The following is a 15240-nucleotide window of genomic DNA, read 5'->3' on the forward strand; positions in this document are numbered from 1 at the left end:
CAACTACATCATGTGATGCATGATGAACATTTACAAGATTGGACTCTATTACAACTGTGGCAGCACCACTGCATAAAGATTGACCCACATCTCATGTCTGATCAGGCCTTATGGACACACTGGGTGGTTAAACTCCCTAAGCAAGCTCCAATAACGATAGTGACAAGTGACCATCAACCTCCGGATGCCAATCTTCACCTGGCTGATCAAATTTTTGCCCTTATTCATCACTGACGGAATCAACAATACCAACAATAATGGTGCCAGGTGTGATGCATTACCACCACAGATCCATCTGCATGCTGCCTTCAACTGCCGCCAAGCACTCCTAACACTGCCTGACGCTGACATCACTGTACGTAGCACAGTGAATGCCTGGAGTGTTGACAAAACACACACTGCCACCACTGTTGTCTCCTTTGCACCAGATGCTATGAATGTGCAGTCGTTCTACTGGTGGTACTATGCACACTTTGGGTGCACTGCACATAGCTGTCAACAGCCCTGTCAACAAACAAACTTGGTGCATTGCAGGAGAGAGGCATCCCAAGCCATCAGATGCCTATGTCGCCTCGATCATCATAAAAATGACTCGCACTCCTCAATACAGTAAATAATAGATTCTATATTCTTGACCAATACAGTAGTCCTCATTTTCTCATTGGCACCAGTTCTCAGGTTAGCACTTCACTGCCTTCACCTTCCCTACTGATGCCAGATGCCAGCAGCTCCAGGCCACCAATGACTTCATCATTTCACTGTTCTCTCAATCCCACACACTCAAACTGAGATTTTCCACACCTTTCACTAGGATTTTCATAATTGCTGGCACGAGCAAACCGGTTCTCAGCACTGATTTCCTTCAGGCCTTCCAGCATGTTCCCTTACTGCACACACATGAGTTTAAACATTCACCTTCTGGACAGTATGTCAAGAGAATCAGTGATCCTGCCAGCTCGCCTATGTGAAAGGGCACCGACCTGTGACTGGATGGTGCAACTAAATCATCTTCTGAGCAGTATCTGAGACAATGTGTTGATTATGTCAGACACATTCAGGATGTCCAACAGCTCCACGTGGACGCTCATGTGGCATGGACTCAACTCCAGAATGATGATGAAATGCTCCACTGCCACATCTGCACCAATGAGGATGAACTTTCTGAGACACACCAGCTCTTTGACTGCCTCTGTTCCTCACTTCCCATCAGTACCCACAGACATGCACCAGCCACAAACCAACAAGAGTCACCTGACACACTCACTGTGCCCACAGCGATACTACAGCTTATTGACATGTCTGCCACTTGTGCACTGACCCCTACCTCTCAGTGCTGCTCCACTTAGGACTTGTTTGTTATGTCTGTGATTAAGAATGGAACAGTGCACCAAATCAACACAACCTCTGGGCCCCTGGTGAGTCAATGCTCTCACAAACTAAGCCCTGAACATTCCCACACAGCAGAGGCTGCAGTTACTGGGCATTGCTGATCTGCTGCATCCCCTAAAAAGGTGGTTCAGTCAGACTGTATGTTGATTATCGTGCCCTCAATGCTTGCACCATCATAGACAATTACGCTGTACTTAACACTCAGGATTTCACACACTACCCCACCAGTGCTACAGTGTTTAGCATCACTCACTGCAAAAACGACTATCTACAGATCCCTATGTGCCCAGAGCACATCCACAACATGGCTATAATTACGCCTTTCAGCATGTTTGAGTTCCTCTATATGCCCTAAAGTCTCAAAAATACTGCCCAAATGTGGCAATGGCGTGTTGACAGTGTGCTCTTCAAATTATTATTTTGCTGTGTGTCTCTTAACAATGTATTAGAATCCTTGGCCAACTTTGCCACTCATTCGTCTTTCCTGAAATGAGTTTTTTCGGTGGACTAGCTGATCACAGTGTCACGATAAACACAGGTGAGTGCCAACTTTGCCAGATGAAAGTGACATTCCTAGGGTCTTCGACCCACTCCCAAGCTCATAGCCTGTTAGCCACCTACCTCTACCTATCACCTACCACGAGCTTCGAGGTCTCATGGGAATGGTAAATTTCTACCGCCAAGATCTACCCCATATGGTCTCCCTCTGGGTTCCCCTCCCACAAGTGTAAAGGGCAAGAATGCCTCCAGCTGATGCAAACTAATGTGGATGCCAGATATGCAGCAGGCCTTGGAAAACATCAAGGATGCCCTTGTGCAAGCTGTCACCTTGGCACATCCACTCCCTGACACTCATTTGTCAATTATTGCAGATGCTAGTGACCTGGCCATTGGCACTGTGTTGCAATAGGAAGTAAATGGCTGCCCACAAACATTATGTTTCTTTTCCCACAAGCTTATACAATTGCAATGAAAATGGTCAACTTAGACTGAGAACTCTTAACAGTTTATGAAGCTGTGTGCTACTTTCAAGAGGACATTGAAGGGCATACCCTTGTTATGTACACTGATGATTGACTGTTTGCAGATGCTGTGTGTAACCCTCCCCAAGTATATTGTCCATCTTTATCATATAGGCTTAGATGGTATAGATGGACAATACACAACCAATGTCTGGAATGTAAAAATGTGGATGACATTGTAGCTGATTACCTCTTGCACATTGTCACCAATTCCGTGCCCACTGATTACCAGGAATTTGCACAGGTGTAACATAATGACCAACAGATCGAATATCTGCTTAATGATCCCATGAAAAATCTTGGCACTGAACCCAGACTCTGACCGGATGTGACTCGTCCAGTTCTCTCTGACACCTCACAGGACCAGACACACCCTCTAGTCTCTCAACCTTTCCATTGCCTAATCTTTGAGCACTCTCGCAAACTTCCACAGTCTGGAGAGTAACCAACCACACACATTATCACTGAGCATTTGTTTGGCTAAACATCAAGAAAGACTGTAAGCTGTGAGCAACAAAGTGTGTTAAGTATGTTCCCCACCAACAGAGCACAATCTCATGACGCGCCCAGCCACCTCTAGGCCATTTTTAAATACTGAAGGGTCTGTTCCAGCACATATACATCAACATTGTAGACACACTACCTCTTTCAGCTGGCTACTGTTATATCATGTCAGTCACTGACTGCATGATATGGTGGGTGAAGCCCCCCCCCCCCCCCCCCCCCCAGAACAACAGGCCAAGGCAAACAGTTTGTATCTTCCTTATTCCTCAGACTTTGTAACTGGTGCAGAATCACTCACTACAGAACAACTTCATATCATACACAGAGTAAAGCGCTCATTGAGAGATGGCACCATACCCTCCCGGGAGGTTTTGTTTTGCACCAACATTCCTCCATGGCAACTGCTCTATCCACCTCCAATGACTGAAGGAGAAAGCACATCTCCCGACTCCGCATATATCCCCCTCTCTTCACTCCAATCTGAAGATCATCCTTTTTCACAGAGCTTGTGGACTGTCGTTTCATCATGCTTCTTGAAGATACAATACATGTGGCCGCCGAATCCCCTTACTTGCACCCCCATGAAGTGCTTCGCTGTAATGCTCACATGTTTAATATCTTCTGCGTGGTAAGCCAGTCACTGTCTCCCTCAGCAGCCTTAGGTGGGCCTGGGTACTCAACGATGAACTCATGGCTACTGATATCTCAGCACCTACTGAGACCCCTCACCTAGTGCTTCCTTCCTTTGGAGGCATCAGTCTCCTTCTAAGTGTGCCTGGATGGATGGCGTTTCTGCCCTGAGGATGTCAAGTTTTCTGTGGCCAGTGATGAACTATTTGTCAAAGGGACGCATGCAGGCTGCAAGACTTGAAATGAAACTCAGAAGCATCAGTTTCATGAGACATTCCCACTAACTGCAGACGCAAACGCTTCAAACCTCTATGCTTGCTTCAGTGACAACAGCCGTCACTGTGTCATGCTTGCCACCTCGCACCACGAGCTCATCTCAGTGCACCTGGACCCGACGTGCCTACTGACATTCCCTCTTCCCTGCAGCCACAGCATTGTCTCACATGGGCCATGTCATTCACGCGCCTGCATAACTGCATGATTATGAACTCTGTACCTTACAATGTACACCTACTACTTGTGGTATTGTCCCCCTGCCACTGCTCTACATTATTGAGGAGGGGGAGGGGGGAGGGAAGGGAGCAGCTCTGTGAGAACAATATCATTGACCACTGAGAGGTACAATGCAGACTATCTCTGACTGAGATGCTTGATCTGTGACTTTGTAGTGCACGGTGATGGAATCTTATATGTATTATGTTACATTTACTAAAGTGTGTTTTGTACTCCATACCTCAAGTGTTATTTATTATCTGTCACCATTATGTACTGGAGTTCCACAAGTTAATTAAATTGTATCTGAAAATTTTTCAGGCTAAAACAATCACTCGAGCCTGTATCGACTCAGTTAGCTTATAAGCACAACACAACACACTTATTGCAATCCAGAGATCTTAAACACACACAGAGAGATTAAAAACTACATAGTACAAAGCCTTACATTGGTCATTGTACACATAATGATGCAACTTCATTTAGAGATCTACATAATAAACAAACAATGATTCAGTTTCAAATAAACTGTAATAAAAGATTTACTACAGAAGTTAGGCTGATTTCACTGAAATTTTCACAACTGTAATTCCTGGTTTTGAGAAAGGGAAACTGCAATGACTTCCACTATCTCAAAATTTCCATCAATTCTGGCTTAGTGTAAACAATACAGTCATGTAAGCAGAACTGGTGATAGTTTACTGTTAATACAGTATACAGATTAGGTTTTACAATTTGCTTTTTTTTTACTAATGTATACTTTGACTCTTGTTCCACATCCCTGGTGGACACCACATAGCATGATACATGAATGAGTGAGCAGTTTTCTGTCTCCCTACTTCTTCAAAATGGAGCATTGTCATTTCCTTTCATGTTCCTTACATAATTATACAATCTTCTCATTTTATCCTCATGCATCACTGTTCCATCTGCACTCTCTCCTTATATTTCTAAAGTTATTTTTAACCTTATTATGTTCTGTTCTACATTTTCTGAAATGACTCTGAGCACTATGGGACTTAACATCTGAGGTCATCAGTCCCCTATAACTTAGAACTACTTATACCTAACTAACTTAAGAACATAACACACATCCATGTCCGAGACAGGATTCGAACCAGCGACCATAACGGTCGTGCAGTTCCAGACTGAAGCACCTAGAACTGCTCGGCCACTCTGGCTTTCCTACGTTTTCTGATGAATCTTATTATACCATGTTATGTTATGTTGTAGTGTACTGACACTGTCCTTACTTTACCTTTGTGTATTACTGAAGCTGAGTTGGAGCTTTAATTAAATTCTGTAACCAGAATGGCAGTTTATTTGAGATGAGTGAAAGGAAAGTTTTTAAGTAATAAGCATCAAAATCTTGTAATTATTCTTTGTGACAATCAGAGTTCTTTTAGACTGTCACAAAATCCTGTGCTACTTTCTAAACTGAAACACTATTGTATTTAAGGACATCTTATTAGACAATATGTGAAAAAAGTGAGACTGTTTTTAGTTAAAGGAAATACCTGCTTATGTTTTAACTAAACCACTTGGTAGGGAGCAACACATTTATCTTATTGACTTTAAGTTGAAACTGTTGCCAGATTAAGTGGTAGTGTTGTTATGTTGATAATCCACCACCTTCTTTCGCCTTTGTAATAACCATCAACAAGATGGTGGACTATCTTTCCATTGTTGTTCATTGGTCATCCTGTGTATACAATGTAATGCAGATACGTGAATAAAAGTATTATGAATGATGTAACTGTTATTAATCCACCCAATCATAAACACCAGCACATTCTAATACCTTCCCACATCATACTAACTTTGAAATTTCTGTCCCTTCTTAAACTTTTCCTTCTCTTAACAATGGAAAATTCAGGATGGAATAATGATAACATGACGAAAAAGATATATTGTTACTCACCTTATAGTGGAGATACTGAGTCACAGTCAGGCACAACAAAAAGACTGCTAAAAAAATGAACTTTCAGCAAAAAGGCTACTTTTAAAAAACGACCTTTAGGCTGAAAGCTCACTTGTTTAGCAGTCTTTTTGTAGTGCCTTTCTGTGACTCAGCATTTCCACTATATGATCACTTTTCCATCTTCCATCTTCATGAAACATTTGTGTCTACATATCCAAGATAAATACTTTATCTAAGTTGGTATAATTTCTCATACCTAAAGAAAATTCTAAGAATGCCATCACATCCTGTTCTGCTACTGTAAACTACATAATTTACAGAACACTTACGTAAATGTTCCTCAACAATACATTTCAGTATATTTGTATCTGTGACGGTGTTTTGTAATATATTTACAATTTTTATTCTGGCATAAAATTAAACAAATACTTCAAAACTAACAATGGCTAGTAACACAAATGATTAAACTGAAGACATACACAGATACATTCTTCTTTTTTTAAGAAGTTTCTGATTCGCCTGTTCTGGTCACAGACCAAGTTGTTGCCAGCATTTCCTTCATATTACATTATCTTTTACTATTTTGCCTTTGTAATAAAAATCTTTTGGTATTCTTCCTTCTTGCATCCTCCTCAGGTATGAGTGTCACTTTTTATTTCTATTAATTCTATCTTCTATTTCAGAAATAATCAGTTCCCTGCACACAATGTCATTTCTAAATCTGCCCAATCTTGTGCAACATTTCACAGATCTTAAAAAATCTTGTCTCTGATACTTGTACCTTACTAAGCAGTTTACTACTCATTAACCATATCTCTGAGGGTGGAACAAAATTGACACACTCATCATTTTACTAAGTTTCATTCTAGTTTCTTTTCTGGTTTTCCTTGACAATGTTTTTTGGATTCTTCCACATACAATCTTGTATTTATTCAGTTTGTGATCAAGTTCAAAATCAATGTCTTAAGCTATGGCACAGCCCAGGTAATAGAAATGAGACACTTGCTCAAGTCTGTTACTTAGGGCTACTTTTGTTCAGAGTGGATATTTGCCTCCAGTAGGCATAGTTTTGATCTTTTGTGTAGAGATTTTCATGTTATAACCCAAGTAAATCCTTTGACAGCAATACACAGAACTCTAAACATGATCCTCAGTTTGTTGATTTATAACCTGATCAACAACAAACGGTATTGTATTTCAGTGTATTTTTTCATTTCTTTTAATTGCTGGGCTTGTTCCAAGCTATTATTTTCAAATTTTTGCCTGACAAAAGAAGTGAAGCACTTAGAAGACACGGTTGGATGTTGATGTAGCTTCATGCACGTATACGCCATTAGTGACAATGTAAATGATGAAAGCTGCAACTCTCTGTGACAGACATAAGGAATATTTTTTTTCACACTACAATCAACAGTAGAAATATACGAGGGTCATTTGAAAAGTCTGTGCAAAGTCTGAGAGATGGCACCACTGGTGTGTATTGAGATCGTGTTTAGTTACTAGCATCTTTGGAAAAAACGCTCACCAAGTTTCAGCCATATTGGTCTAGTTCTTTGTGTTTTGCATTTGTGTGAATCAAGGAAGTTGAGTGATTGTCAAAAAATGGACAAAAAAGAATGTCGTGTGGTGATTAAACATTACTTTATGAAAGTCAAAACGCCTCAGGAGATTAAAGAGAAGCTTGATAAACATGATGGTGACTGCGCCTTCGATTAGAACAGTTTATAAGTGGTTTCAAAATTTTCGTAGTGGCCATATGGGCACAAGTGATGTTGAATGTTCTGGACGCCCTGTGGAGGTTACAACTCCAGAAATCATTGATAAAATCCATGATATGGTAATGGATGATAGAAGAGTTAAGGTGTGTGAGAGCACTAGTGCTGTGGGCATCTCGAATGAATGGGTACATAATATTTTGCATAAACATTTGGACATGAGAAAACTATCCGCAAGATGGGTTCCACAATTGCTCATGCTTGACCAAAAACAGAATCGTGTGAAGTGTTGCAAGGATGGTTTGTAGCTGTTCAGGAAGAATGTGCAGGACTTTAAGCATTGTTTTCTCACTGTGAATTAAACATGGATACATTACTACTCCTGAGTCCAAACAACAGTCTAAACAATGGGTTACCAAGGGAGAATCTGCACCAAAAAAGGGGAAGACCATTCATTCGATTGGAAAGGTTATGGTGACTGTCTTTTGGGATTCGCAAGGGATAATCCTCATTGACTATCTGGAAAAGGGTAAAACTATTACAGGTGCACATTATTCATCGTTATTGGGCCATTTGAAAACCAAGCTGTAAGAAAAACGCCGACGATTGAACCACAAAAAGTCCTTTTCCATCACGATAATGCACCAGCATACACCTCAGCAGTTGTGGTTGCAAAATTAATGGAAATAGGATTCCACTTCATTTCACATCCCCCCTGTTCTCCAGACTTGGCTGTCTCAGACTACTATTTGTTCCCCAATTTGAAGAAATGGCTCGCAGGACAAAGATTTTATTCAAACGAGGAGGTGATTGCAGAAACTAATAGCTATTTTGCAGACTTGGACAATTCCTACTATTTGGAAGGGATAAAAAAATTACAACAGCTTTGGACGAAGTGTGTAAGTCTAAAAGGAGACTGTGTCGGAAAATAAAAAAGGTTTACCCCAAACATGTAAGTAGTTTTTATTTTTGCACAAACTTTTCAAACACCTCTCGTACCGTATCCTGTTGTGCACAGTAATTGTGACTGTAGTATGGATGGTATTCTCATGTTTCGTAGTATATGTCATGTGAAGGCTTTATTGTTTTTTCTCTCTCACAAGTAGGCTACCAAATTACGATTGGTTTATTGCATTAGCTTTCAACATTGTATGTTTTTTAATTTTGTTCTTCTTTATTTCACATTGGTATAGATCCTGGATGATGGTAAAGGACCAAAGCTCATCAGAATAAATATGAATTTACAATAATGCAATGAGCTAATGGGGATGTGAGGGCAGGGATACTCATCATTAAGGCTCCAGTTGACCATATCTGGCAATCACTGTATTGTGCACAAAGAACATTGTACCGGTAACCATTCACATCTGCACTTGCCATCTGGGAACAAGTAATGGACTCCCTGCAACGTTCTGTGTCATCCAGAACAATTGGTTGGAAACTAGCAACAGCTGGACTAGATAATTACCATTCCAATCTTAGGCTGTCATTAACACCACAACACAAATGGACGTCTTTGGAGTGGTGTTGTGACTGGGAAGAACGGACTGCTATTGAATGGTGTCACATTGTGTTCACTGATTAATTGTGTTCTCCAAGACACCTGAGGAACAATGGTGAGTATGCTGGTGACCTGGAAAGAGGTCCCAGATTTCCAATATAGTGGAGAGGCGTCACGGTCTGGGGATCCACTGGGTAGTTCAGGTTATGGCTGGTAGTGATTGAGAGAACACTAGTGACACATCAGTATGTCACAGGCATCCTATGTCCTCATGTGTTATCTCTTATTTAACTCATTTAACAGTATTGTGGCACCATTTTTCAACAAGATACTGATCGTTTTTGCACAGTATGTCTCTGTGAACAGTCTGTTTGGTGTTGAGGTACTCCCATGGCCAGCAAGATCCTCAAATCTGTGCAGGACCAGTTCGGACGTCAACTCTGTCACAATGCCAGTATCCTGGATATCGAGGGCCAGTTAAACAGTTGTGTGCCAGCTTGAGTTAGGAGAACATACAACGGATTTGTGACAACCTTCCCAACATAATCTGTGCATGCAACCAGGCCAGAGAGGAAGCAAAGTCAAACTAATACGTGGACACATACTGTCAAAGTTCTTCGAAAATTTGATTTGATTTTGTAATCACTAAAATAACATCACATACTCTCTAAGCCTGTGACCTTTAGTTTTGTTTCCCCCTCCCCTTCTCGATCTTTCACTGTTTTGTCATGCAGTATACTACTTATTCACTTTCTAAAGAGCCACGGTGTGGTGACTGATAGGAACTATGTTTCGGTATAACGGAGGAACGCCCAACTCTATGGTACCAACAGCTGTTTCTGTGCAACCTACTTACAACCAGTTAGGCGCGCCTTCGTACTTGTAAACAAAAGCAGACGTAGCACATCCAGTTCGTGATCACAGACATGTTTTATGTATTTCAATTTGAAATGGTTTAAATTTAATGATATGTTGAATGTAGCTACTCTGTGCCATAAAATATGCAAAAGTTACCGGTACTACATACAGGGTGTTTCAAAAATGACCGGTATATTTGAAACAGCAATAAAAACTAAACGAGCAGCGATAGAAATACACCGTTTGTTGCAATATGCTTGGGACAACAGTACATTTTCAGGTGGACAAACTTTCGAAATTACAGTAGTTACAATTTTCAACAACAGATGGCGCTGCAAGTGATGTGAAAGATATAGAAGACAACGCAGTCTGTGGGTGCACCATTCTGTACGTCGTCTTTCTGCTGTAAGTGTGTGCTGTTCACAACGTGCAAGTGTGCTGTAGACAACATGGTTTATTCCTTAGAACAGAGGATTTTTCTGGTGTTGGAATTCCACCGCCGAGAACACAGTGTTGTTGCAACAAGACGAAGTTTTCAACGGAGGTTTAATGTAACCAAAGGACCGAAAAGCGATACAATAAAGGATCTGTTTGAAAAATTTCAACGGACTGAGAACGTGATGGATGAACGTGCTGGAAAGGTAGGGCGACCGCGTACGGCAACCACAGAGGGCAACGCGCAGCTAGTGCAGCAGGTGATCCAACAGCGGCCTCGGGTTTCCGTTCGCCATGTTGCAGCTGCGGTCCAAATGACGCCAACGTCCACGTATCGTCTCATGCGCCAGAGTTTACACCTCTATCCATACAAAATTCAAACGCGGCAACCCCTCAGCGCCGCTACCATTGCTGCACGAGAGACATTCGCTAACGATATAGTGCACAGGATTGATGACGGCGATATGCATGTGGGCAGCATTTGGTTTACTGATGAAGCTTATTTTTACCTGGACGGCTTTGTCAATAAACAGAACTGGCGCATATGGGGAACCGAAAAGCCCCATGTTGCAGTCCCACCGTCCCTGCTTCCTCAAAAAGTAACGGTCTGGGCCGCCATTTCTTCCAAAGGAATCATTGGCCCACTTTTCAGATCCGAAACGATTACTGCATCACGCTATCTGGACATTCTTCGTGAATTTGTGGCAGTACAAACTGCCTTAGACGACACTACGAACACCTCGTGGTTTATGCAAGATGGTGCCTGGCCACATCGCATGGCCGACGTCTTTAATTTCCTGAATGAATATTTCGATGATTGTGTGATTGCTTTGGGCTATCCGAAACATACAGGAGGCGGCGTGGATTGGCCTCCCTATTCGCCAGACATGAACCCCTGTGACTTCTTTCTGTGGGGACACTTGAAAGACCAGGTGTACCGCCAGAATCCAGAAACAATTGAACAGCTGAAGCAGTACATCTCATCTGCACGTGAAGCTATTCCGCCAGACACGTTGTCAAAGGTTTCGGGTAATTTCATTCAGAGACTACGCCATATTATTGCTACGCATGGTAGATATGTGGAAAATATCGTACTATAGAGTTTCCCAGACCGCAGCACCATCTGTTGTTGAAAATTGTAACTACTGTAATTTCGAAACTTTGTCCGCCTGAAAATGTACTGTTGTCCCAAGCATATTGCAACAAACGGTGTATTTCTATCGCTGCTCGTTTAGTTTTTATTGCCGTTTCAAATATACCGGTCATTTTTGAAACACCCTGTAAATTCGCCAGGGTGAGTAGTACCAAACTTCTGTATCCTCTTTAGGCTGTCACGCTTCACGCTTTCACCTTTACCTTTATACAACTTGTGAATCATAACTTAGCTCACGCTAGTCGGGAAAGGGGGGGGGGGGAGGGGGGAGAAGATACAGGATTTGCGCTAATGAGAGGTGGAAATATGATTCTACAGTTTGCTTTAACAACGTAGAGTATATACATAAGTTTAAGTCGTACACAGATGCGAAGTTTAGTATTGCATGTACGCAGTAGAGTTATCACAAACCTGCATTTTGAGCTTCCACGAATTGCTGATAATCGGCTTCCTTTTCTGAACCGGAGCAGATGGTAATCTTCCCGTGGTGGGACAGCCTGTGCCGCATCGTCACTTATTTCCGAAAAAAAATGGAAACAACACAACAAAACACAGGCAGCGGCAGCACAGCTTAGCGACAACAATGTTGTCTACACCGGCTAACAATATGACGCACAGTTGGCAACGAACATCTGCAGATCACTACGGCACGATGTCTCCCGACTAATGCCGATCAGAACTGGGAGGTCTGCTGCAATCTTAGTTAAGCCCTGGTCACGCATGTACGGGCCGTATCAGGACAGAGAGTTGGACGAGTTACGCCAGTGTTCCGGCCCGTTCCTTTAGCAACCACAAATAACTGAGGCTCGTCCGCGTTTCTGTTGTTCCTTGTAGTTACTCCGAAAGTATGGCCTGTGTTTCTGTTCGTGAAAGTTGTAAATATGTTCGCTAATTTTCGTAATAGTGAAGTAGGGCTTATTGCACTTGCTTTAGAGGAAGAAGAAAAAGACACAAGGCGCATAAAAGAAGAAATATGTGGATCCACAGTGCCTTGAAAACAAGACCATTACAGGGAGAGTTTCGAACATTATTTCCTCATCTCATGGATGATGAGAGAAAACTTTACGAACATTTGAAGATGACGTAGCACACCTTCTGTCAGCTTTTAAACAAACTACCGTAGAAACAAAACTGACAAAAAACAACACTTTATGGAGACTGGTCGTAACGCATAGGAAACTTACGAATTTCCTCTATTAGCCTTTTCACATTCAGTTTTTGTACACAAAAGGCTCTTGCCAGTTGCACAGTCTACAGAACAGTTCTACCGTCGCGTCGTCCGTCACGTGAAAAATTAAACAGAACAAATTCCGCCTGGCACGCTTTCGGCTCACGTAAGTTCCTCGAGCACGGCCAGGTCATGTCTGGACTGCGATCCGATACTCGGACTTATCTCGGTATGGACACAGGTTGGACATTTGTGAAAGGAACCTTATTCTGCAGTTCCCACACACACTATGTGATCAAAAGTATGCGGACACCTCGAAAAACATACGTTTTTCGTATTAGGTGCATTGTGCTGCCACCTACTGGCAGGTACTCCGTATCAGTGACCTCAGTTGTCATTCGACATCGTGAGAGAGCAGAACGGGGCGCTTCGAGGAACTCACGGACTTCGAATGTGGTCATACGTCTATACGCGAGATTTCCACACTCCTAAACATCCCTAGCTGCACTGTTTCCGATGTGCTAGTGAAGTGGAAACGTGAAGGGACACGTACAGCACAAAAGCATACAGGCCGACCGCGTCTGTTGACTGCCAGAGACCGTCGACAGTTGGAGACGGTCCTAATGTGTAATAGGCAGACCATCACACAGGAATTCCAAACTGCATCAGGATCCACTGTACGTACTATGACAGTTAGGCGGGAGGTAGGAAAACTTGGATTTCATGGTTGAGCGACTGTTCGTAAGCCACACATCACGCCAGTAAATGCCAAACGACGCTTTGCTTGGTGTAAGGAGCGTAAACATTGGACAATTCAACAGTGGAAAAACGTTGTGTCGAGTGACGAATCACGGTACACAATGTGGCGATCCGATGACAGGGTGTGGGTATGGTGAATGCTTGGTGAATGTCATCTGCCAGCGTGTGTAGTGCCAACAGTAAAATTCGGAGGCGATGGTGTTACGGTGCGGTCGTGTTTTTTATGGAGGAGCTTTGCACCCCTTGTTGTTTTGCGTGATACTATCATAGCAATGGATTGTTGGATTATTAATGTCTACACCGATGATTACAGTGTGATTGGGCAACTTACATAGAAGTGAACTGAGGCTTTTTCTAGAGTTTTTGGTTACATCACGAGATGAGTCTGGTACACGAGAGAAGGATCCAATTAGCATTTTATGCCCACCCCTCATACTAAGCCTTGCTCAAACAATCTCACATGCAGCTTCAATTTTTATGTTGGTGGAATTGAGTGTTTTTGTCCACTGCAGCAAATACAGGACTTCCATTTCCCTTTGCTTATCCTTTCAGTATACACCTAAATTTTCTCCCAAAACCTCACAACTGTCAGTTTCAGATTTCAACCAGCTATCTGTACCTAGTATTATGTGAGCTTCATTGCTTCTCATGAGTACTTCAAACTCTGGCACTTTGTTGAGAGTGCTTCAGCAGTCTACCACTAGGATTTTAATACTCTCACCTGTGCGAGGATTTCTTTGGATCTTTCACTGATACTTCTGTCTTTCCTACAGCTATCATCTGGATGGAATGGAGAGTTGCCTAATGTAAAAAATCTTTACGTGCACCCCACACACAGTCAGCTACCCGAGTAGCAGCCTTTGATGTGCAGTGCCCATCTGACCCATTTACATTTCTCAGCTACATGGCACAAGTCCAGGAAGTTGCAGCCTAGCTTGTCACAGAACTTTAGATGTCTCTGGATCAGTCCTTCCACTCGACTCAGAACCAAAGGGCCACAATCAGTTCTGGGGACAATGCTGCAAATCGTGAGCTTCGTTGAAACTCCACACTCAGAACCAAAGGGCCACAATCAGTTCTGGGGACAATGCTGCAAATCGTGAGCTTCGTTGAAACTCCACACACACGGCTGGTCTTCTCAACCTCCTCTGCCAGTTGCTGGAATGAGCCAAGAATGACCTCAGAACTCCGACAACAGGCATCATTTGTTCCAACGTGCACCAAAATCTGCAGTTCGTTGCACCTTGGTTGCCTCTTCAATATGTTGAAAGAGGCTCCCAGTCATACACACTGAGTGCAGCTGTTATTTCCTGTCCCTTGCTGCCATTTCCCTGAGAGGTACCATCATTCGTTGTATGTTTGAACTGCCAATGATTAATAGACTCTACCCTTTTACGTTTGCCTTCTCCTGACACCGGACAAAACAGGTTTCCCCAAAACAGGTGAAGTGAGTCCCATTGGATCGGTTTCAGTCTCAGTTAAAGACAGCACCTCAAACTTGTTGGGATCTGCTCTAGGTGAAGACCTGGTACCTATGTTCCGCCTCAGTTACATGATTCCAAACTCTTAGAAAACTTTTATTTACTAGCACTTGAGTAACATTACATGCAAACAATTGCAATACACATATTCCACACAAGGGGGTAACAGGGTGGTGACAGTAAGGGCATCTAGTCGTACTTTAATTTAACAA

The sequence above is a fragment of the Schistocerca piceifrons genome, chromosome 3 (assembly GCF_021461385.2).
Source record: "Schistocerca piceifrons isolate TAMUIC-IGC-003096 chromosome 3, iqSchPice1.1, whole genome shotgun sequence".
NCBI classification, from domain to species: domain Eukaryota; kingdom Metazoa; phylum Arthropoda; class Insecta; order Orthoptera; family Acrididae; genus Schistocerca; species Schistocerca piceifrons.